The 25,588-nt window shown below is 36.5% G+C and overlaps 1 protein-coding gene and 1 long non-coding RNA gene across 3 annotated transcripts in view; one reads left to right on the top strand and one right to left on the bottom strand.

Annotated features, from left to right (window-relative positions):
- The window catches only part of LOC117237225 (DNA-directed RNA polymerases I, II, and III subunit RPABC3), a 72,372-nt gene that overhangs the window by 8,212 nt on the left and 38,572 nt on the right, over nucleotides 1–25,588 (bottom strand). The gene's annotated exons all lie outside the window — the stretch shown is intronic.
- Nucleotides 1,695–5,034, top strand: LOC117237229. Its single transcript, XR_004493968.1, has 2 exons — nucleotides 1,695–1,884; nucleotides 2,299–5,034. It is a non-coding gene; the product is annotated as an uncharacterized LOC117237229 (long non-coding RNA).

Genomic DNA, 25,588 nt, shown 5'->3' with positions numbered 1-25,588 from the left:
TAGATAAAAGTTTTCATTAAAAATATTTGTAGTTATATATCATGGAACAATTGGTTTAGTTGATTCAATTAATTTCTAAATGATATCGATAGTCGAATATAAAAGTGTTCCACGATGAATCGTCTATGTAAGGGATGTCAGCTGATACCACTTTTCTCCGTTAAAAAGTCAAATGAGGAGAAGAGACGTCTCTAATAATAGCCTGTCCCCGGTGCCGCGACGCTCTGGCGGCGTCGAGACGCACTCGTTATTTGCAGTTAATATAACACCTTTAAGCATGTAATTAAAATCGATGTTTCTCTTTTATGAACAACTTTCGACACGTTCTTAGCAATTCACACTAGCACGTGAAGGATAAACATTGAATGGATCACATTCGAATATTGCAATTTTTTAAACGGGCAACGAGTGACGACGAAACTGATCTGTTGAGATTGCTTGTTCTATACGTACAGGTTACGTCACGTGACGTCATGCGAACGCGTAATATTAACTTCACGTGGGATAAACTATTTATTAGAATACCCGGCCTTTTTTATTCTTTTTAAATTATCTGGAGATCCGTATTGAGTTTATTATTTTTATTTTATGTGTACTAAATTCTTTATTTTTTGTCACAGCAAAGGAAATTTAATTTTCTTACTTTAATATTTGTTATCCACTAATTTTTGAAGGCTATTTAATGAATTATACATTTAAAAATGCGTTTATAGGTAATTTTAAAGGTTTACGTCACACACGATATTATCGACGTAACACACGATTAAAATACTGACTTAAAGAAATACACGAAATCAGTCGATTATACAAGCTTCTTAAAAGTTCTTGAACGACACCGATGCTACCGAGAGGACAGTTACGTGATGATGCGCTTAAGAGTGCAATAATGGCATAAGACGCGGACACATTATTACACAATCATGTTCGCGGCTTAGACCTTCGATAATATTGGCCGAACGTTAGCAGAACCTTGCGTGCCATTTTGATCACGAATACTCTTCCGCCAATTGTAACATACATAAATAGATAATCTTTGGTATTACAAGAAAATTAGAAAAACGACAGCAGCTATGTAAAATTATCTACCTAATACTACCTTATATATCACTAACTCAACTATATGACTATATAAGGAAATTGTCAATAGAATCTTAATAAATACATTTTTAAACAATGTATCACGTGATGATATAAAAAGTTGACAAAAAGTGACAAAAAAATATTTCACGACGAAGTCAAAGATCATCACTAACTCGCAGAGTCCGCGATCTTTTACCGACAGAGCAATACAATTGTGATCCACAGCGTGCAGTCTAATTAACCTGTTGTACGTTACACAACGCGACGAACTGTGCGTGAATTCGATAAACGATTCGCAGAAAAAGCACTGAAAGGTTCGATGTTGATCGAGCGCGCTAGCACGCCAACATTATCGACAAGACAATTGTAATTTACATGCGTTACGCAATCATGTCCGAGAGCGCGACTCGAAATATTCACTGTACGCTTCGAGACTACATTTCGATTAATAAACCGTCGAGTCGATTATTGTAGTTGACGATCTACCCCAGATTATATAATCGAAAGATGGACCGTGGAACGGTTAAAGATAAACCTGAGGCGCGCGAACCCGAGTCGAAAAACAAACGCAGCTTCTTGTGACACAGCACCGTGTCCGACCGAGGCACTGCTGCCAGTGGCAACTGCAACTCATGCTCCGTGCTCCACGGAATACAGTCGAGAGATCTTAAACGTTCGTTACACAATTACGACCTTGAAGACACACAGTAGCGTGTTCAGGAATTTATCCGACGAAATCGATTCGGAATTCGAGATTCTCCGCGTTGCCGACCAGGCTTTGTGTATTTATACGAAGGCACGTATGTATGTATTTACGTGGCTATATTTCGAACGGTACTGTACTTGTGCACCAAGCCCGACACACATACGACAGCGACACCTCGGTGACGACTGGGAACGATATTTACGCTCGAAACATCGAATCGACTGAAAGACGAGATCTTACGATCGTTTTCACGATATTGAGTAATCCTCGCAGATATGTACGTTCTTATGATTAACCATGATTAACCATCGGAAAGAACTACTCCGCTGTATTTATAGATTATCTAACAAAACAAACTACTACAGAAAGTCTCAAACACTGAATAAAGACGATGCGAAATGTAGGTGCATATGTACAAACCGATCGAAATATGCTTCTCTAAAACGATATAACCTCTCAACATGTCTCTTTGAAACGACCGATCCAATTAACGCAGATCCAATTTATTCCAGTCAAAGCGGGTACACGTGTATACGTGACGATCAACCGTTGCAACCTAACCCGAGAAGGGCAAGGCGAGATGGTTGGCGGGGACCAGGCACACGAAAATTGATTTCAATCGATCAAAGTATACGACCCAGGTGTACAATAGGAAAACCAAACGATCGCGCGCGTGATTCTCCGCGAAAAACACGACACGACGTTAAACGCACACCCACACGCGCGCGCACGCACGCACATACACACACATACACACAGAGGAACAGAGAATATATACGACACACACGACGACTAGTTGACGACTAGAGTAGTAGTCATGGTGCTGTAGCGAGCAGCCACAGTGAACTACGATATGTGACCGTAAGCCGTTGAGCAGCAGCAGCAGCAAGCAGAAACGGCGCTACATTCTCGTCTCTATCTCGACTCTGTTATACAATCCACATGCATATATCGGTTCCTTCTGCTTAGAAACGATCTGTGAGGAGAACGATGTTTTTAGGCTCTGATGAAAGAACGTTAGAAACTACTGTATCGTTCCTTTGGTCTGCAGTTGATAGGGAAAATACAGAGAACAATAGTAGTTGCGACTGAGGTTTCAAAGATTTCATGGATTTGTGTAACACGAGTTAGAAAGCACGTTAGAAGAAGGAACAACGGAAGCTAACATACTTTACTAACCAAACCGCTATTTATAGCGATGGTGCGGATGGGCTGCTGGTGGGAAACTAAAATTCTATTAATAAAGTCATTCTTGTTGTTATTTGTGAAAGGTAGATTTCATCTGTTAAGAATTTGATTTTTACAGATGATTTTATTAGAGTTTCATCTGACTATTTTTTGGTTACAATTAAATTTTTTATTCTGCTGTGTTTTTCATTTTGTAATAAGGAGAAGAAGATGGGAAAACATAAAAAGATGACAGAGTTGTATTTCTATTGGAATAAGTGAATATTTTAGTTTGTAGAAGAGATGTTTTAAGAAAGGCAATTTAGGGAGCACTATAGCAGAAACCAGTGACTCAATGCGCGCACCGAATCAGTCTCCTTTAATGTGTGTTAGCGACGTACGAAGATAGAAGACAAATGGAAGAAAACATGTAAAAAGCAATTGCTGCTGTTCTATCGTGCGTGCTGCCGTCGATTGAGGTGAATAGTGCCAAGGGACAAAGATTAATGACTCTATAATTATTTACTTCTTTTAAAACTTAGGAAGACTCTCTAACGCGAGAATTTGCTATAATTCAGTTGAAAACTATCAAAAAGAAAACTAAAAAAGTTCATTCTAAGGTTAAGCTTAAGGAAACTCAGATGGCAAATGGTCTTTGGAAGTCTTGAAGAATAATTAATTCTCTAGTTAATTCCCTATAATTCCTAATCTATATTTCACCTTGGAAAAAGGAAACGATGTTAAAAACATTGATTCTATGAATCGTGCTTTGATCGAAACTCGATGCGGATAAATCGGGAAAGCAAAAATGAAACAGGAAACGAACGAAGAAGATGGAGGGCGGCAAGTAAACGAGGCGAACGCTCGTGAGAAAAATCCAAGGACGATCAACGTAATTTTCAAGCGAGGTAAAAGCCACAGAGAGCAGTGGTGGTTGTAATTGGACCACTTTGCCGTTAAACGAGCTTAACGATCGATTCTGCCTTCCACTCTAATGACATAATGCAGAGAGGCGACGGAATGGATCTCCTGACCAGTGACGTTGTTTTAATGATGCGAGCGTCACCGGTTGATCCCGCGACGAATCATCCACTGACCTGTTCTACCGACTCTTCTGCGGATATATATACATATATATAAGTCACATACTGCATTCCAACTGAGAAAAGCGGATTCTTATTTAATTAATTTAATTAACACAGATTTAATCAACGCTTGCTACTATACAAACTGGTATTATACAATTACCAGATTTCTCACTAGGGAACAAATAATTATATACATACATTGCTGGTTATGAGTAGTAGGACACCTGGGCTCTTTTGCACAATTGGGCTAGTATTATTAGAGATACTGTTAGAATAATATTATAGAGATAATATTATTAGAAATTGTTATAACTTATCAAGATTAATAAATTTTCTTGCATATAATAGCAATAGATTTGATAATGAAGGTAGGTGTAACCTACAACGTTATTAGTTAATAAATTACTGTCCAACATGGCTCTGCTTACGTTTACTATAAATAGAATGTTTTCCAATTCTTTAATTTTCTAGTTACATATTTTATTATGAATCTGTTACTTCATTCACACTATATATGTTTTATAATACGAACTACGATATGAGATAAAATTTAATGTAAACTTATATCGTGAGAAAATTTATAACTTTTCAATGAATGTAACCAACAATAGGTGTCCTAATACTTATGATCAGTAGTATACTTCAACCATTCACTTATGAAAAACCTCTTGCTCTCTATACAAATCAACCTCACTTTAAAAATACCATTACATCACATTAGATCACATAGAAGAACACATAAGGGCGACCCGACTATATGCACCAATTAACGAGCCCTTAAAAGAGTTACGAGCAACCACTATGTGTTACTAGTAAAACCGAACAAAGCCAATCGATTTTTGCTATCAAAGGGACTCTCTCTCTCTCACACACACACACACACACACACACACACACTCATTCACTCACTCACTCTGTCTGTGTATAGAAGCACTGTGCATCGAACTGAAAGTGACTCGAATCGGTCGCGTTCGCGGGCGGGATCGGAAAAAAGTCCGCAGTCTGGGACATCGTGAGAAGAACTAGTCGCGACTAGGCCGACGGTATGACATTACGCTTGTAAAGGCGCCTTACGAGCAGTTGGCGGTAGACGTGTTACACAATGCTGGCCGAAAAAGCTGTGCCAAGCTGCGTGGCGCTGGGCCACGGCGTAAATGTGTGTCCACCTAACCTCGAAACCGGAGGAGAACAGAGAAAAGTGGCACACTCGATACACGACCATCCTACACACACACGCGCGCGCACACACAAAGACGTGTATATGACACGTTACATGTGTACGCATCAAGATAGCATATGATTGCATCGCGTGTTAGGGTTGCGAAAAAGCCCAGGGTTATTTGGACCATTCAGATCGTCTAGGGGCGTTATCTTTTTTATTCGACGACCTTAACGCGTTAAGATGAGACCAGGGCCCTCTTGCATAACTAAGCTAATATTATTAGTAGACTGCGGATTTTTATGACACTGGTACATGAAAGTATTTGAATAATTGTCACAGAAAACTTTTATGGCCTTATTATTTTCGTTATATAAAATTTTTTCAAATTTCACGAGCACTATAACAAGACACGAATAGCGTGATTATATTGGTTATATTTGAAACTTATCCGAAAATGTATAATATATTTCTATATATTCATTACAAATTATAATATATTTGTTACAAGTTGTTTTCACCTGTAATCTGTAACGTATCAGTCTACCAATATTACTGTAGCAGTTGGTAAATTATTGTGCAAGAGGATCCTAACCATCCCAAAAATGGGGTCCGTAATGAGAAGATAGGTTAACTCTAATTCTCTCACTTGCTACTATAAATGCATCGATCATTGGAAATAACCTTTAGCAACATATACATGGTATTAAAACGTGTTACGTATGGAATAACACGTCGAAATATTTGTATTGTTATATGATCGAATATATAGGGTGGTAGGATAAAAATAAAGTATGATTGCTTAGCGAAATTCGCGCGGCAAGCACACATGAAGGTCACCGATATTTTTTCAAGCATAACCGCGCGCTTAGGTGCTTTTTAGAGATAATTTTGTTGCGAAACTAGGCTATTACATAATGTTTTGTAACGAAGTTTTCAATGATAATATAGATATTAAGGCGGTATTTAAATTGTAGATATGGTATGTTTACTTTAATAATGAATATTTAACAGATCATCTTATATATAACAATTGAGGGAATTTTAGAACTCATATGTTATTTTAATCTTGAAAAAAGTAATTAAATTTTATGTCATTTCAAGCTATATGGTAAAAGACAATTAAATTAATATTATTTTAAATTTGAACTTTTTTTTATAAACTTGCAGATCTTTTCAACTACTTTACCAACACGTAAATCGATCGTTCGATATTTTTTAAATTTCGTGACTCGATACGCTCGACCACAGCTTGTCATTGAATATTTAATGCATAGTCGTTAAAGTTCTCGATACAGTTTATGTATGTACTTGGAATCGTAAGTTAATGGCTGAATCGATATTAGACATTCGATTTTATTGGAAAAGAACACGTAACCTTTATCGAATAACATTGTTCCCAATACTCTATCTGTCAGAAGTAGATTTAGTCGAATAAAAAAAAATTCTATACCTATCTCGCGTAGAAGTTCATTTTCAATAACAGCGATTATGTCGGAGCCTTTGTATTATCGATAACTATATTCCACTTTGTATGTGAATCCGTTTGAAAACACTTGAATGTAATTATTCACAGATATGACCCGGAGGTAAACATGTCTGTTTTAATTATTTACGTACGTAAATCGAATCCGATTCATTATCACGTATGATTAAATTACAAAAGAATGAAGTTTTATTGGTCTGTTTCGTTATCTTTCATACAGGTTGTTTCATTAATATCTAACTTAGAAGTAACTGTACACTTGTATTACTGAAACGCTCTGTATATGGTCCTTTAGCTCTATTAATTTAATTCAAATCTATTTAACGATTAATCGATTATTAACAGATTGAGAATAATTATATAAATTCATATTTTTATAAGAAATATTCTACTTTGAATATTTCATTCCTATTATTATGTTAACACACGTTTTATACTTTTTTTATTATATATTATAATATATTATATATATTATTTTTGTACTTTCTTATAAATGCATGAAAATCCGCAGTTTAGTGTTCAGCAAAGCTAATTACGATTGCCAAAAAAATTCTCAACAAAAATATTCAAAAAAGAACAGAGGAACAAATATTTCTCATTATTCTTCGCTTTAAAGCAACCGATATATTTCTACGGTTTTCCTTGAGCACGAACGAGATTGTTTCTGGAAACTTGTTTCAGACGTATTTCACTATCCTACATGTTTCTTGGAATTTTGTGTTTTAAAATATCACTAGAATTCTTTTTGTAAACAATAACTAATACTATTCCTTTCGCCATTACTATAAAAACGGTATCTTTAATTATAAATATGGATCTTGTGTGTGATATATATTTAGGTTATGTCATGTTCTTATATTACGCTAGAAGGCGAATTCAGTAATAACGTTATCATTGTATTTATCCGATTCCATAATAATATAATTTGTTTTTGAATGACACTACTATGCAGAAACAAATTATATTATTGTAGTATCAGATACATTTAATTGTTACAATTGTATCATTGAAATCGCCTATCACGCAATTTAAGAATCTGATAAGAAAGGTATATAGTGTCATTCAGAGGATACAAAATGACTCTTGTCTTTTATGAAAAATGATACGTTCAACGCTTTTTTTACATCAGTAAATTTTTCATTTGATAATAATGAGCTTTTGCTCGAAATATTTTTGTCAACCTATTCGAACTGTTTAAACTCTTATCGACCACGTATAGCGAATATCTATCTGTTTAATGTAAATAGATCTATAATAATATAAATATAAATATATTCATATCAATATAAAATAAAATACATGAAATATAATTCAAACTAACTTAAGCACGAAAGACTCAAGTTTAAACAGCAAGGGTTAACTTTGTCTATTTTTTCAAGACGATAGAAGAAAGAGTTCGGGTTCGATCGGTCTCGAGAGGACGCGTTCCATTTCCTTTTTCACGCCTCCAAGGAGTAGCCCCGTTTTGCTGCAACGGATATCCGGGGGTTACGCGGATGGATATAGGTCAGCGCATCGGGAATCCGATCGATTCTCAAGGTGGATGTGACTATCGAATACGTTGAACAAATGGCGTTGCTTTTAGTAGTTTCCGTGAGCGACCTTCGCGTGAAATATAATTAGCACTAATTATTGAATGCGCGCGGCGCACCACCGTCCCTGAATTTCCATCGATCCTGGACGAGCGAAGAGAGAGAAAGAGAGAGAAGAAAGAAGAGAGAGTAAAGCCACCACACGCGCCACCTGCTATTCGCACACGTGTGCTTTTACTTTTATCGACGTCTACCATATACAGGACGATTCATTTGTTGCTGCAAGTCTAGATAAAAGAATCAATCCGATCTATTTCCCAGATGAGATCGATTTTCTATTTAACCCCTTTTTTTAGATTGATAATATAACATAAGAAAGATTGATATTTCTCGTTGTCGGCTAAGTTATAACATGTGTTATGCTATCAGTTAAATTATCACGAGATAAGTAATAAGTGGAAATACGCAGTTTCCAGTAATAAATTTGAATAATTAAGATATGCCTGATTAGAGCCACGAAATATAAGTATAGTTTTGTGATAACTCATAAAATTATATTGTATGTATACACGTATGGATTTAAGATATTCGTAAAATGTTCATAGTATATTCTATAGCGCATATCAGTAACTGAGTATAATATTCTTGTATCACTTATCTACAACGAATTGACATGTTATGGCTATTAAAAAGTATGTATCATAATTACTAAAGATAAAACATTCAAATTTAAATAATATAAGTATAAAAGTAGATGTTACGACTGCCATGTTGAATAGAAGAAGGAACAGTGGCCTTGAACAGCCGACTGATTTTGAGCAAAGGATATCGCACAAATATAAGCCATTCGAATTTTATCCTTCAAATTTCAATAAATGAAAAAAATGTGATCGAAGCGATTGTTCACAGAATGATAAATTGGATTAGAACTATTATTCTGTAACTCTGAACTCATTATCTCCGAAAGTGTACTCCGCTGATAATGGAACGCCCTGTATGGCTCACCCTTTTGATCAAAAGCAGCTACTATCGATCGCTAATTAGCAATTATGAATGGAGTTCTCATGCTCGAGGCGATGACGATGATGCAAGGGCGCAGTCGTAATTGGTTTTTTTTTTGACATTTTTACGACTACGTGAGACTTGAAAAGATTCATTGACGAGCGAGATTTTGTAGCGCACAATTAATGCAGTTATTAACAAGAAATATCACTTAGAAGGTAAGCATTAAATACTTAGAATATAAATCGTGTGTATTCATTATGCGTTTATAAAACATAAACTATCTGTTTTTTATGTTATTGGATAGATGTGTGTATCCAATTACGCTAATTAATATGTATACTAGTTATTCAAGTATTCAAACAAGTAGATGCAATATTATCGACTGATAGACTGTAGTGGACATGAGAATCCAGGAGAGAAGTTATTTCAGCCGCATGGTGTGGTATAAATTACAATTACATATGTAAATCTAAAGCTATATATTTAACTTGGCACATATGTCATATGTATTACGCGTGACGTCAGTTGGGCACAGTTGGTCGTTCGTCGATAATTACCTGCGTAATCGGTGCTGTTCGAATACCACGAACGATTAAAAAAGATCAAGCAAGGCTGCCATTTCGAGTCATCACATACAATATATACGAATTTTTAATCTAAGAATAATCTTTCTCTGTTACAAAATACTTATTACTCAATAACGCGAAAAATTAAATGATCCAAGAGACAAAATTAAGAAGCGGAGAGAAGTAATGCGACCTTAAGATCGTAAGGACGAAAGGAGAAGTGAAGGGGACGCAAAACGTGCTTTGCCAAGTGCCGAAACAGAGGTAGAATCAGATGTGCAAAAAGAAAAAGAAAGGAGGAGGGGGAAAATGAGATAAAGAAGAAACAGCAGCCTCCCTTGCCAGGTGGATGGAACCTGGGACCGACTTAATCTTAGAACACCTCCTCCACTGCCAACAAACAGACTGCGTTCTCACCACCACTCTACCCGCTGTATGTTCACACTTTCGTCATCGTTGCTGGTTAGCGGCGCAGCGCGGTTCGGCGACGGGACACACGGGACACACCAGTCACGATGACCACAACGACGCGGAGGCACACGCAACACACCGCGGCTACGACGACAACCGGACTAAAGGGAGGTGCACACGCACCGTAACGCGAAAACTGACACGCTATCGCAACACGAACTCGCTCTCTCGCGACACCACCGTAATATGACAACGACAACGATCGACACACCACCGTTCGGAATAATACGTCTACGATACACTGCACGACACCAACATCAGTTAAGAAATACGTACAATAAGTCAAGAGAATAGAGAACGCGTAAATCAAATTGAAACGGTCAACTAAGGGAAATAAAATGACAATAACAAAAATAAAGTTGGAAACAATAAGGAATCGAACGAACGAAGAATAACAAGGAAGTAAAGGAAAATCTGTCGTTCCACAGGCTGAATCTGATCGCAATGTAAACGCGCCTTCAAGTATCTCGCGCGCGCGGTCGGCTTCTCTCGTTGTCTCGTAAAACAACAACGTATCTCGCGAGGAAAGCGCACCTGCGCGCTCCTGCGTCGTTTTCTCGGTCGTGGCCCGTTTGTCCCTGTCGCGCCACCTCTCCTCCTGTCCCTCCCAGCCCGCTAACCCTCTCTTTCTTTATCCTTCGTTCCTCTCCACGAGCACCCAGACCTACTCTCTCACTCTCATTTACCTCCTCCAACACGCTCTCGAACGCTCTACAACTCGCCTGTAGTTGACTGGAGAGGGGGTCACTAGGAGGCACCTTCTCTACCTCTTCTTTCTCATTCCCCTCTACACCCGCGCGCTCACGTCGCCTACCCCGCACAACATCCACCGTCGACCCTGTAACACCACCCACCCACCCAATACCCAGTATGCATCGTCGAGAGTCGATTACCATCGAGAGAGAGAGAGAGGACCGGGGACGGTCCCTTCCACTCTCGGCACAGCCGCGCAGTGACAGACACCAATATGGCCGCCACTGTCGACTAAATTCAACGCGGCGCGCGCGCTCGTTCCGCGATTATGTAAGTCCTCAATGATTAGGAATTTTCGACGTACGTGCAATAGTGGATGACTCGTACGCGTTGCCTTCTCTGGGGTACTCTGGTTTTACATGCAAAACAATTTGGTCGGCAGATTTGGAAATTGAGCCTTTTTGCAGGATTAAAAGTAATTTTACTACAGGGACTAGGGAAAGTTGAGATGGATATAAAGTGTATTAATTTAAATTTTAGAATTTTACTGTCAGAGTTTCTAATTATTAATAATTATTTGGCAATATGATATAGGATTTCAATTATTTTAGAACGTAATTATCCAATTTTTATTATTTCAATGTACATAATTTAGATTTGAATCTGGCACTGAGACTCCATTATCTTCACCACGACTAAATATCACATTTTTCTTATCTTTAACGTGATATAATTTAAACCACATTTTTAGTTATAGACTTAATTATATGCATTATATAATAATTTTAACAAAGCCATTTGTAGCGTCTCATTCCAGTTGCCTTATCATTGTATCATTGATACGTATCAAAGTTATCGTATTATTGTAACTTTCATTTTTCTTTTTAGAAAATAAGATTCATTTTACAAATTGTAGAATTGAATCGGATACAATACAATCAATAAGGGTAAAAAAAGAAGAGGAACAAAGGAGAGAAACGAAGGATAGGAAACATTAACAATGTATACAGAGGTTCTAAATTAATATCCTCGTTAGGTATCAATTTCCTGCTAGTCAACGAACCTCGATTTAATCCACAAAGGGCGAATCGAAATTACACACGTAAACCATAGGTTTTCGAGTACACCCACGTTGTTTTGTACGGTACAAAGACTCTGGTGAGCTCGTATGTCGCAAGTCCAAAATTAGACACTGCCAATCACCGTGCGCAATCTATATTATCGGGACAATCGATTGCCTTCGACGCGTGTTGTCGAAGCCAGCCATACTGTGATATTAATAGGTTGATTAGGAAGGACCAACGCAAAGCGATTGCCACGGAAGAGAGGTCAGATGCCAGGGAGTTTAATACGATTCGACGATGCATAAGGAGTCTCACGTTATTACCGATTACATAAGATGATCATCGATTATACGGAGAAACGCGTAAAATGGTGATTATTCCGTTCCACGCTCTACCGAAACCTGAGTTCCAGTTTGGATTTGTAAAAGCGAGCATTGTTTCATAGGCAGCGCAGTCGATTCGAATTTTGGCTCGGAGACAAGTTTGAATTGCGCAGTTGGCTTTCGTTAATAGGTGCTCAGGTTCAAAATTAACATTAAGAAGAATTAAGTTATATGTACTAGTACAACTAACTAGAAAGTGTTTCGAATATTCAAAATATATAAATAACGTTAAAGAATTATACAGACTAATATCAATTGAGTTAAGTTAACATAACAGCTAAACTAATGTTCATTTCTCATAAAACATCGTGACTTTATCACCTATTTTATATTTTTTAATCTACCGGATTATCCTTGTCTTCGACTATTTCATATTAAAATACTTCCTTTTAACCTCTAATAACTAAAAACATACAATATATAATATAACATAACATAACATAACAAAAAAACCTAAGTTATTAAACCCATTAAAAAGGAATTCAAGATGGCTATCAAACTAGTCACCGTCCTCGTACACAAGTCCAAGCATGCGCGGTTATGTCTGAACCAGTCGAATTCCAATTGGATTATAATTCAAGACCACGATTGAGATCGACGGAACCGTGCAATGACGGTTTGATTGTCAATTAGCGGAGACAAGAGGACGGTTTACGCTGGTATGAATGCAGAGTGAGGCTTGGTAAACAATAATAAAATTATCCCCAGGGCCTCGAGACGCTGGAGGGGGTAGAAAAAAGGATGAATCTAAAAAAATCGCAAAGCTGGGAGAGACCGCAATGCGTCTCGAAGGCCGCGTCGCCCTGTCTGACCACGAATCGAACTTTTCTACTTAGAAATCGGGCGAGCCGGAGATGCACGAAGGGGCACGAATCGAGTCGAAGCAACACGTGGCCCCGGGAATACGGGAGTGATCGACGTCGCCGCTGTCGCACAGACTCGATTATTCTAGCTACGAAAGTCCGGAACTGTTACACGCTCGGCGTCTCAATGTCATGGCTTCAGCAGGCACGATAAATGCGCCCGAGCGTGGAGGGATCGACGTAGGAAAGAGAGAGGGAAACAAGGAAAAAAAACAATAACATGCAACAGAGAAACATGCACCGCGAAAAAGCAAATGAAGTAGAGGAAAGAAGACATTGTAGTGCGCAACGAAATACAATGAAACCGAAACCGAAACCGTCGGTTGTTCGTTTACAGAGTTAAGAGCTAAGATGGTGGGGGAAACACCAAGTTGGAACCAATGGCGTCACACCACCGGTGATATCCAATCGACAGAGGAAATTTTATAGGACTTGAAATTTCGCGATCAATTTAAATGACCCATATTCCGAACGTGCACCATTGCGTTGTCTAACGGGTGTCGGAATTGTTTGGATAACATTCTATTTGCGACGAGGTTGAATCATCGTGTTTTTCAAGAGATATGAAGAATGATAATAGAGGTTACAAAAAGTATTTGCAGATATTTATACTTACTAATGAAAGATGTTTTCTTTTTTATCAGGTTCCATGTTTCACTTTTATGATATGAAACTTTATAATCATATGAAACTAATACTAAAAAATACGAAATTTAATATACTTAATACCTAGTAGTTAATTACTATGTAAATAATATAATAAATAAAATGTGATGCAAATGTAGATACTGTATATCGTTCGTGATACTATCATTTATGAAATTCTATATTTTATTTATCACAAATTTACTTAATTTCGTTTTATCGTTCAAGGAACATTTCCATACAATTTTGGACACACTTTGAGCAGAGAATATGCGCGAGAGTAACTCAGCATTCTCTCGAGTACAACAGACAGGTCGAGTAATTGGATCGAGCGGCCGGGCTGCGATTGGCAGCCGACTAACAGGCCTGTTTCAACCCCCATCCAGGAAGTGGCAAGGGCTTGAGAGAGATCCTATAATGCTTTGCTTAACTTGACCTTAATTTCACGAGATACAATCTGATTGCCGTTTATGAGTTCTTGGAAATTGTAGGACACACATATTGCTTTTACGGGCAGGGAAAAATAGATCGTCGCCATATTCTTTCCATCAGGTACCTTTTATTATTACTGCAAGATCTTTAAAGAATATTCCTACATCGTAAAACGTACATTGAAGAACAATTTTATCTCAGTCACGTGAACGTATAAAAAATTGTATGCGTATCTTTTCTCTTTTTTAGGGTCAAAGAATGCACGGATAAAAAAGAGGTATTAAAAATATCCGTGCAGACTCGAATTGAATGTAAAGAGTAGAAGCGAAAAATTAACTACAAAATTTTCCCCAGTTGTTCTACACTTCCCGCGAAAGTTTATTATCGAAACGAGACAATTATAATAAAGTGTAAAACTTTGTCCATTTATGGAATAGTTAAAAGTGTACGAATTCGCAGAATGCATATAATCTTCAAAAATATATAAAATATGCAAAGCTCCATAAAAATATTAGCAATTGCAATAATTATAAATATTGTAATAATAACAACAACAACAATAATAATAATATAAATAATAATAATAGAAACAGAACCAGAAGTAAAAATTTATTTCTTTAAACTTATAACGATTATTTATATTTCAAAAAATATACCACAAAGGCTTTATTACAGCGTTTTCTTGGTTTTTCGCTATCTTTATTTAGAGGTCTCTTATTCTTTCCTTTTTCATAAATAATTTTGTTCATCTGCTCTACGATTTTTATCACGATCACGTTACAATGAAGAACGACGATAGTGATTCCATCTCTATCGCATTCCTGTCTCCTTCCTTTTGTAATTTCGCCCGAAAGTGACGAAGAGAGGACACACAGGGGTGGAATAGTACCTTCCAGACAATAGCAGAACGGAAGACTTCGGTCCTTCGAACGTTTCCGCTTTCAAGTCTCGAATTTCAACCCTCTTGTATCTTCTCTCAACGAAACACCCTGTTTCTTCCCATTCAAGTTTATTCAATATCCAAGGGAAATCTTGCTTTTTCCTCATCTCTTATCTCGATATATTTATTCGAAGAAAAGTAGATTGGATCTCGACAAAATGTATTTAAGTATTCTTCCTTTCCTGTTACACCCACTAAATTGGATTCGCCAAGATGAAGATAAAAAGTGTTTATAAAAGACGTTCGTTAGGAAGTCTTTATGTTGAGGTATACAGAAGAGGGAGGAAGATTATTTATGTAAATTTCTGAAGTATCGAAATTAGGTAGTCTTCGAGAAAACACTGTCGAAAGTTTATTGAATTTAACTTCCTTCAATTATAATAATTTGAATCAGTTCGTGAGAAAGAAGTGCAAGACATCGTATGAAAAGTATATTCGAAGAAAGAAGATCGCTTGTGTAAATATCTGGAATATCAGAATTAATGTATTTTTAAGAAAATTCTGCTGAAACCTTCTGAAATTTAATTTTCTTCGCTTGTAATAGTTTTGTAGAAGGCACTGGAATTCAGATGGAAGAAGCGAAGAAATTATCTACTAAATGTAGAGGAAGATCCCTCATATAAAACTTTGAAATATCAGAACTGAAGAACCTTCGACAAAAATTCTGTTCAAGGTTTCTTAAATTTAATTTTCTTCGGTTATAATTATTTCCAAGGAAGTATTGGGATTTAGAAGGAAGAAACAAAGACATTCTCTGGTATCGATCAAGTGATAATCAGCTTTCGTTTCTTGCGCGCAGCAGGGATGTCTTTATATCAACAAGGCTTAACCTTCGAGCATATTAAGGGCATCATAGTTTGCTCAGTAGCAAATAGGGCCAAGGATATCTCGTCCGGTTATGAACTGCTCGCTTGAATAATTGATAAAATATCGACAAAATTGTTCGCGACTTATCAGCAGCGTTACCATTTTCCATTCGGGCTAACCGTCTTCCATCATCCTCCAATATCGTTTATTCTTTCTAGTAAATGTAGAACACGAATATTCAATGTCCGTTTAAAAGATAGAAAAATGAATATGCAAGATACATTTATAAGAAACTCATAAATTTTTACGAACCTTCTCCTCAAGTTGGAAAATTAATAAAAAACTAAAAATTGTTTACATAACCTCTTTTTTAATTGGAACTTTGTTAAACTAACCTATAAGACTAAGAGATCTTCGCTCGTTCTTTACATTTCTTTTGAAATACAAGCATCTTTGCAATGTCACAAGTCTTGTAATTAATGATATTCAATACAAACTGAAAGGTTTTTCCTGCTTCTAATCCTACCTATTTTAAAATAAATCTATCACTTGCTTCGTATCATATTTCATTTCATATTTCACATTTTTACAGCTACAATCAAAATAAAAGCAACATGGAGATTTGTTTCGTCCATTGAACATCATAGCAAATATATATGCTTTGCTTTAGATATTTTATACATTTTTGTACATTTACATCCTTAAATTTTCTACAATTGCACAGATTCTTCTAACATAATATAAAACACTAAATAAAATGAAATTTGTTATATTTCTCCAATATAGCCAGTAAGCACCTAATATTTATAGCCATCGGTGTACATTACTTTCGAAGCAAATAATCTAACCGATACATTTTTCCTTTGCATAAGTTATTTCTTCATCTCTAAACCACGTAACCTATTTCTTGATGGGTAAGTATCAACTGCTCCTACGTGGGTGATTTCTGAAAGTACGACAGGCGCAACAAGGTGAATTTTACTCTTCCCCATATCCTGAGAGAGAGAAAGAGAGAGAGACAGGGAAGTGAGGAATTCATGCACGAGCGGCCGTTAGGGGTTGACCTAATTCCACTTCGTAGGTTGGCCTCTGACTGTCTGACCTTTTCCCAGGAGAGTTCCTGGCGAGGGTACACGCGTACGAGCCCGTGAACCACCTACAAATCGTTCGAGGGACAGAGAGCCACGGCGGACACGTGTACAGCCTCCATAAGCAGCAGAAACATGTGCAATATGGGGAGAACGCGTAGTACGACAGTGCGTAGGATACGCATGGAACAAATCGGAAAATAAAGTCAATAATGGCAACAGAGAGAGAAAGTTTGGAGACTTTGGTTCTGTAAGTTAAGTATTATTTGTTAGTTGAAGGATAATTAATAGAAAATGGGAGAATAAACGAGAGTCGGGAAGAAGAAGAAGAAAATAGAGAGGAAAAGTGACTGCAAAGTTTGATTATATTTTGAATTGTAACGGCGAGTCGAGGTGTAATAGTTAAAAAATTGGAGAACAAGGGAAGTAAATGAAAGTCAAAAGGAAGAAGAGAACAGAGAGGAAAAGTGACTACAAAGTTTGATTATTTTTAACTTTAATCGCGAGTGAAAGCGTAACAGCCAAGAAATTGGAAAGCAAGCTGTAAGACGGAAAAATGAATCAGAGAAGTTAGATTTAATCATGTAATGAAGCTGACTGAGGTTACTGAATGTACTGAGAAAACCGGATTACCGTTTATCGATAAATCTTTTGTGCTTATTCTGTGGCGCAGGATAAGTAGATTTGTCCGATCAGGGTCAGACTCAACAAGTAGTCGAGTTGCTATATGCGACTATCCGCGGGTCATACTGCCATACTCTTTAAAAAACGAAGAACAGATTAAATTTTCCTGAATTTCAAACAAACTAAATTTGAACTCCATAAACAGACTGCGGATTTTTATACATTTATGGAAATTTATGGAACGCGAATAAATACAAAATAAAAGAAATGTATAAGTGTTTGTGCAGAAATATACATACGTATAAAATATAAAAAAAAATAGAATACTTGTTATAATATTTCGTAACTGAAACAAATCTCTACTTCGGTTTTATCTTAACTCGAAAATTGTGTTGTTCTCGCACGATCCTCCCTTTCCCTCGCCTCATGCAATTCGTAACGTAATCTAACAAAAACGGTATCCAATACACCATCGGCGAAAGCTTAATGATAAATCAAACTATAAAGCTATGAAACAAACACGAAGAAACTTCCATAAGAAGAAAATTGATAGAAAAAAAAGTGTAACGAGAAACGGGGCTGGGATTAAGCCGTATCCAGGAAGGCCGGCGAATTTGCGTAGGTGTACACAAGCACCGTAGATAGTGGAGGTTCGCCAGGCAAGTGCGAAACGACCGTGAGGGGATAAGCGAAACTGGGTCACCCCTGGGAACCGGAGAGCCTGGGGCTCGTGTCCGGGAGCACGACTGGCCACAGAGAGGAAAAGAGAGAAGATAGAGATATAAGTGCATGTGTGCGTGTACCTGGTGGATATATCGGCTTTGGAACGGAAGTCGGCGCACGCATTATTTACAAAAAGGAACCTGCTCGCTGGAAAATTGTGATATCGTGGGCTCGATTCGTGAATTATGCATTACGCGCCGCCAGCTTATCAATGCATGAAAGAACTCAGAACTCTGAAAGCGCTGAACGAATGTGCCATTATACTGTCTAGGAATCGGATGAATCGAGTGAAAACGCGCAGGTATGAATTCATCGTAAATCGTGGCAATAAATAATATAACGTTGCTCTCGGATGCTGTTCTGTTGGGAATGAATAGAGGATATAATTCAGAATGATAAAGGTCATGAGGCGGGTTGATGAAACATAAGGAACATACGGGCGGCGCAGGAAGCAAGGATACATTTCTCTTGGTGCCAATTTGTTGGAACTGGCTTAAAATAATTCATGCTATTACTGGGAAGATTGTCTTCTTTTTTCGTCTAAGTTGGTTGTATGTAGAATAAGGGGAATGATAAAAGAATATGAGTCTTCATGAGTAATAGATAATAGTAATAGTGTGAAACCTTGTTTCAGTTTGATCAATACAGCGAATGTAATACGATGAAAGAGTTTTAGTGTAAAAGATATTAAAAGATATATTTGGTATATGAACTGTGAATGTTCCTACGATTTTGGAAAATTTAGAAGTGCACAGATATGCAAAATATTTATAAATATTATATAAATTATATGATATCCAAAGTAAAGTAATTTAATCTTGTTTGGCATAAATTAATTTAATAGGTTTAATAAAAAGATATGATGTATTTAAATTGAACTAATTTCTTCCAAATAATTTTCTCCACCGTGTACGTATGATACATAGTTAGGGTAAAGTCATTTTGACAGAACAATACACATAGGGAATTTTTGTTTCGCAGATACAAGACGCGTCTCATTCTCGAGCAAAGACAAACGATCTACTTGGCCAACAATGGTCATGTACCATCATCGCCTGTGCGAAAATATTAGGAGAAAGAGCAAATAACATCCGCTATCTTGACGTATGAACGTATCTATGAAAACATATGAATCACTGTGCGTATTTGCACATTCAAAGAGAGGAAGAGATTTGAGAGGCGCCGATATCATCGACGACAGTTGACCTAGATCGTTTGAACGAAAAACGGCGGGTCGATTATATCGAAATAATAATTCTGCCTCGGACCAGACCATTCTCGTTTGATACTATGACCAGGCAGTACTTCTACTTGCAAAAGACTTCTACTTGCCAATTAATTTGAATGTTTTGTATAAAAGTTTGTAAAGGGTTGTCGTTTCAAGATACTGATACTAATTCTTTATATTCAGAGGACGCTTAACATTTTGTAACATTATTTATGAGAAGACTACGCGAATACTGATATACAAAGCATCCCACAGTTCTTGATATTTTGTAAATTATCACGAAAGCAAAAATAGCCAAGATCTAATGAATCTCACCTTAGTAATTAACTTAAATGTTTACGTAAGTGTTTTGGAATAATCTACTATTCTTTCCGTCAATTACAAGGAATCTAATACCTTGTAACAAAGTTTATGGTGAGTTTAGGTGGATGTATTCATCTATGGTGGAATTAGAGGGTCTAACGAGATATATGGAACTGCAGCAATGCAGCTAGAATCGTACTGCTCGGAATACGTGGATTAATGTAACATAATCGAATAACTGGAACCACTGAGTCCCCTTCTGCGTTCACGACCTGACGTCAACGAGTAACTCCAACTTGTACGTGACTGTTTCTCTGTATTTATCACTCTGTAGCTGTAAAATAACTCTCAACACACCGTCGGGAGTTTCCTAAATGAGACAATAACATTAACAACGGGACCGAGCGACTGGTCCAAGGCTTCAGACCGACCGAATTTATGAATACCACGAATTTAGAACGAAAAATGATAAATCGAGGGTCAGAAAGGACGCATAAAGTGAGATAAATTGAGCTTGGAAGGAGAAATTTTGAAAGGAAATTGAAGTAATAAATGATAGTGTCATTGGGATGAATTTAATCTTTTTGAAGATGCAAAGATTTGTAGGAATTCGTGTCCTATTTGTCATTGCTTGATATTGTTTCATGGCAATGTTAAAATAATAAAACATATGATAGGTCAACAGTTTTGACGACTGTATATTTTGTTATACAAATAAAAGGATGTTTCTGGGAATGTATATTAAACAAGAACGTATGTTTCGTACACGGTAGTTGCGAAAAATTGCACAAGCTAAAAGTGTGATCAGCTGTTGTTAAATAGTCGGGACAGGATTGCATAATGCTTGCATTACGTGACGGTGCATTCCCTTCCTCCTTCCGCTCTTCCGGATAGTCTATATACAATGAGTACATAGAGCCTCTAAAGTACAAGGCTACGAGCTGACCAGTGACGTACGGCATACTGGCACGTTGTAGGCACCTCTATTTTCATCGTTTTAACAGTGTTTTAAATGCAAAATAACCATTGACCAAAAGTTTCAAACCTTGCAACACCTAACTTCCTTAAAAAATAATATATAATGAAGCATTATTCAGGAATAATAATTTTACCATTAATTATCTCCTTTATATTTCAATCATTTCCCAAAAAAGCTTTTCCATTCGATTTCACTGACTTCCTCTGTTCATTATTTTTCTAAAATTAGTTCAAAATTTTTCTAAAATCATCTCTTTAGAGATGATTGCATCCTTTCTTATTATTCTACTAAATTTAAGATTTGATTATTAGAAATTGTTGCATCCTACTTCCATTATTCCACAAAATTTAGGATTTTATTGTAACTATAGAACAACTATTAATACTACTATTTGACTCATCATGTATCTAATGAATTCTTATACACATTTGCACCATCATCGATGACACGCTAGAAAGGAGCGTGCTCATTAGAGGACGGAATGAAAACGTACCTCCCTGCCAAAAACGCGATGCTGCAATGCTCGCTGTCGTCGCAGCGTAAGTCTTACATAACCCTACTCCCCTTGCTCCTAGCGCCACCTAGACGACCCTTTGTTGCAAGCGGTAACGCGATGGTTTTACGTGCTCGTCGCTCTCCCTCTCTGCTGTGCTCGCACGAGTTTTCTAGGAACGCAAAGTCGAGTGACGTGGCGGTTAAATTTTCCACCAAGTTGCACGGATATATTTACAACGTCAGGACGAGTTCGAACACGGTCGCTTTTTCATTCTGGGCTCCCTTACACTGAACAACTTGCTAGACACTCTGATGGTAAAAAAGGGTCTTCTGTTGTATAATTGGCGGAAGAGATATATAGAGTTACAAATTAAGCCGACTGTTCAACTTAGGTTCGTGAGACTCTGAGTGGAAATTATATTTCAATAAATATTAGCCAAAATGTAGATAGTGTTTTAACGTTCAAATTGTACATTATAACATTCTTTGTTAAATATTCTGACAAAAGTTCTTATCTCCCCCTATATATCTCAAATTACTGTATTCGAATTTTAAAACATGTAAACTTTAATCCAATCTGTTCGCTTTTATGATCCCATTACAATATCTTCAATTTTTATTCCAGTTTTAAGTATATTCTTTTGATCAATTTGATATCTTTATGGAATAACAGACATATTGTGAAGTTGAAGTGTGATGAAGTTATTTATAAATACAGACTAGAATGCTGCAGTAAGATGTATAGAACGCATTAAAACCTTTTAGGTGCAGGGACCTTGAATCCAAAGCTATTCGCCTACGCGTGTAATAATTTTGATCTTGTTTGTCAATGCCTACGAGTGTTTAACACAAGTCTAACAAATTTTTAGAATAAATTTCCTTAGACATATTTGTAATGGTAAAGAAATTGCAATTTGATTAGAAAATATTATTAGAAAACTCTATTTCTAAATGCTGATAAATGTCAATTTCATGTCAGATTTCAATTTCGAGTAGATTACGAATATTCACGTATTTATAGAACAAATGTTCAAAGTACACATATTATGTAAAATGTACAAAACATCCATTAAAGACGAAACAAATTTTCATCTAAATCCTATCTCTTTGACTGTTCATCTCAACAGAAATTTGCATAAATATCTTCCATTGAGGTATCAATGTAATAGCGAATATCTCTACATAATGTTGTTTTAATGTTAGGAAATCCTGATTTACGATTGATATAAAAACAATTGTTACTAGACTAACGCAATCCATTTCAGGGGATCGTCGTAAGCGGATCACAGAGAGAGGAATTGAGAATTCATTAAGATTTAATCGGAATAACGTGATTCGATTATTCCATTTATACTATCGTGATATAATTATCGAAATAGTGAATGTCTATATTTGAGCACTGCTGCTTACACTGCAGATAACAGAAACTACGATAATACACACTGTCTATGTTATATTATTTTGAGCTTGCGTTTTCCAACGCCGCGTTAGGGAGATAAAGATTAATTTATGCGCGCATTGAATGGTATTTTTCGCATCAAAGTTGTTATTCTACAAAAGAATGACAATTGTTTAGAATCATTCATATTTTTGATTAAATATTAAGTCATCCTAAATATATACAAATACGCAATAATTAGAAATTAAATTGTTTTCACTGGGGACGTTTAATCATTATAATGGCAGCGATGATGTCACGCCGAGCATTAACGCTGCAATGATCTAATGAACACATCAAGTGCGGCTTCTCGTAAGAAACTTCACTACGCATTTTACTACATTGTTCTATCTGATTCTTTGCTTCCTAACCAAATTACGCACTGAATTTCAGTTCGAAAGGAATCTTCAACTGAAGAGTTTGCAGCAATAAATTAACTCTAACATTTACATTATATTTATTGGAATAGAAAGAAGATAAAATATAATTCATATATAAAAATGTAAAAGTTTATTAGTACGAATACCAGTATGTCTGTAAAAGTACTTGATTTATTTAAATTACTACTACAAAGTAAATTCCTTTAATTATAATTGGGGTTAGGTTACTTGAAAACAACTTGAAATTTAGAAAATGTTCTTTCAAATTTAGATCTCCTTAATAATCAATAAATGGATGAATAATTAAATTAGTTCCATTAAAAGGAAATTAATTTATAAGACAGCGGCGTATAGATCTTCAAATGAGAGACTAATGAAACACATAATGGAACTTAGCGCCCTCTAAGAATTCGTAACTAGGAGGGAAGTCTTCTGCTGAGAAGTTGAGAATCAGCTGATTGGTCACCAGAGCGTCAGCTGATTTTGACAGCACAGTCGACCTTGTGCGCATCCTAGCGCGTCGCGCGCCCTGAACCAATTCAAATATACGATTTATGGCGACCACGCATGCGCATTGCGCATACGCGTTCCCTGTTTGCATTAATAACATCCAAAAGTCTTTTCGATATTACCAGCCCACTAACGGAATCGTTATTTTCATTTGAATATAGGAACCTTCATAACGTTTCTATTTTGTAGATATTTAATTTAGGAAATACCTTTTGAATAAATAAGTCGAAAGATGGTTCAACTACAAAGAAATTCATTGAAGACTTTATCTTCAGAGATGCTTCACTATTATGATGACATGCGTACTTGCGCATTGTTCGGCTTGCCAGAGGATCAGCCAGAGCTTGCCAGAGGATCAATAATTCATTTCTCATCTGTCACGCCCCTATTTGGTGGACTCGCGATATTAGTAGAGGCACACCACAATAAACCGTGTTAAATTGCTGAACTTGGAGCCAATCGTGTCATTAAGCACCTGAGTAATTCTTAACTTTCGTTATCTATGCATAGCTGATATCGATATAGAATCTGATTGACAGTGTAAATATTTAAACTGCTTTCATAATCCGTAGTAGCAAATATTCTTTGGTTATGACAGTCTTTATGACTTTCAATCCATAAATTGTTGAGTGCGTTATTATAAGATCCCATAAATATCAATGCAGACTTTGTATCTGATGTTTTCCAGTTAAAGTACAATTTTATGATCGTTTTTATTGTTATTTCACTTTATTGTCCCTTCATAAAATCATTATAGAGGACCTGCAGGTAACTCAATGGGCTGCTAACGCCCTCAGAAAACTGAGATACCACCAGCTGTGTTCACTCGCTTCATTACCCACCGAGTGAACGCAGAGTGGCTCCCTGTTCTCCGAGAGCCCGTTCACCATTTCCGTTTCGCTTTTACCGACCGAACGGATTGGATGATAATCAGGTCTTTCGACGGTTCTTCTTTGGTTGATGGCTTTTAAAAAGAGGGACCCTGAGGACCCTCATTGCGCTTTCATTGATTATTGATTCAATGTTATTGCCGCATTCATTATTAATCCAACGTTTAGATATTAAAATTTACCATTTTGCTGGTGAATAATTTCCTTGTTTCATAAACTTTATTTCTCCTTGAATAGTTTCATTAAAGATATGAAAAACTACATATCTGATGTAACGTGAGACACACATGCCGTTCAATAATTGAATTTCTGAAAGTCCCGGAAGATTCGAAAATAGCTATCGAACATGATAAAATCTGGTAATAAAAAGCTAATGGAAACATGTATGTGAAGATAGCAAGAAAACCAATGAACTACGAATCATAACAAGACTGATAACTGAATATGAAATTATTCATATCGACTGGAAGTAAATTTTTTTTTAATGTTTAATGAACTGTGAACTGTCGCATAATGGTCAACTTATACTAAGGTACCACTGAAGAAGAAAAACTTAGTATTCAAACTCAAGATGATCGATCACTCTACCTTAATATATGTATGTACACATAACTGACAATTATTCATTTTGTTTTTTTGTATGATAATTAATCTTTAAAACAAAGTATAAGAAAAAGTAACGTAAATAATGGGAATGGAAAAGTACAGGATCCGGAATAAATATAATATACATGTATAATTAGTGAAACAAAACAATTACATAAGCTCTACGAACAATTTAAAATCCCTTTACGTATAGCACCGAGTTTACTTATCTTATCGAGCGTCGGCCACGCTGTGTTC

The sequence above is a fragment of the Bombus vosnesenskii genome, unplaced genomic scaffold (genome assembly GCF_011952255.1).
Source record: "Bombus vosnesenskii isolate JDL3184/JDL3185 unplaced genomic scaffold, Bvos_JDL3184-5_v1.1 scf7180000013361, whole genome shotgun sequence".
NCBI lineage: Eukaryota > Metazoa > Arthropoda > Insecta > Hymenoptera > Apidae > Bombus > Bombus vosnesenskii.
Note: the sequence above shows the minus strand (reverse complement) of the source record. Positions and strands in the feature narration are given on the sequence as shown.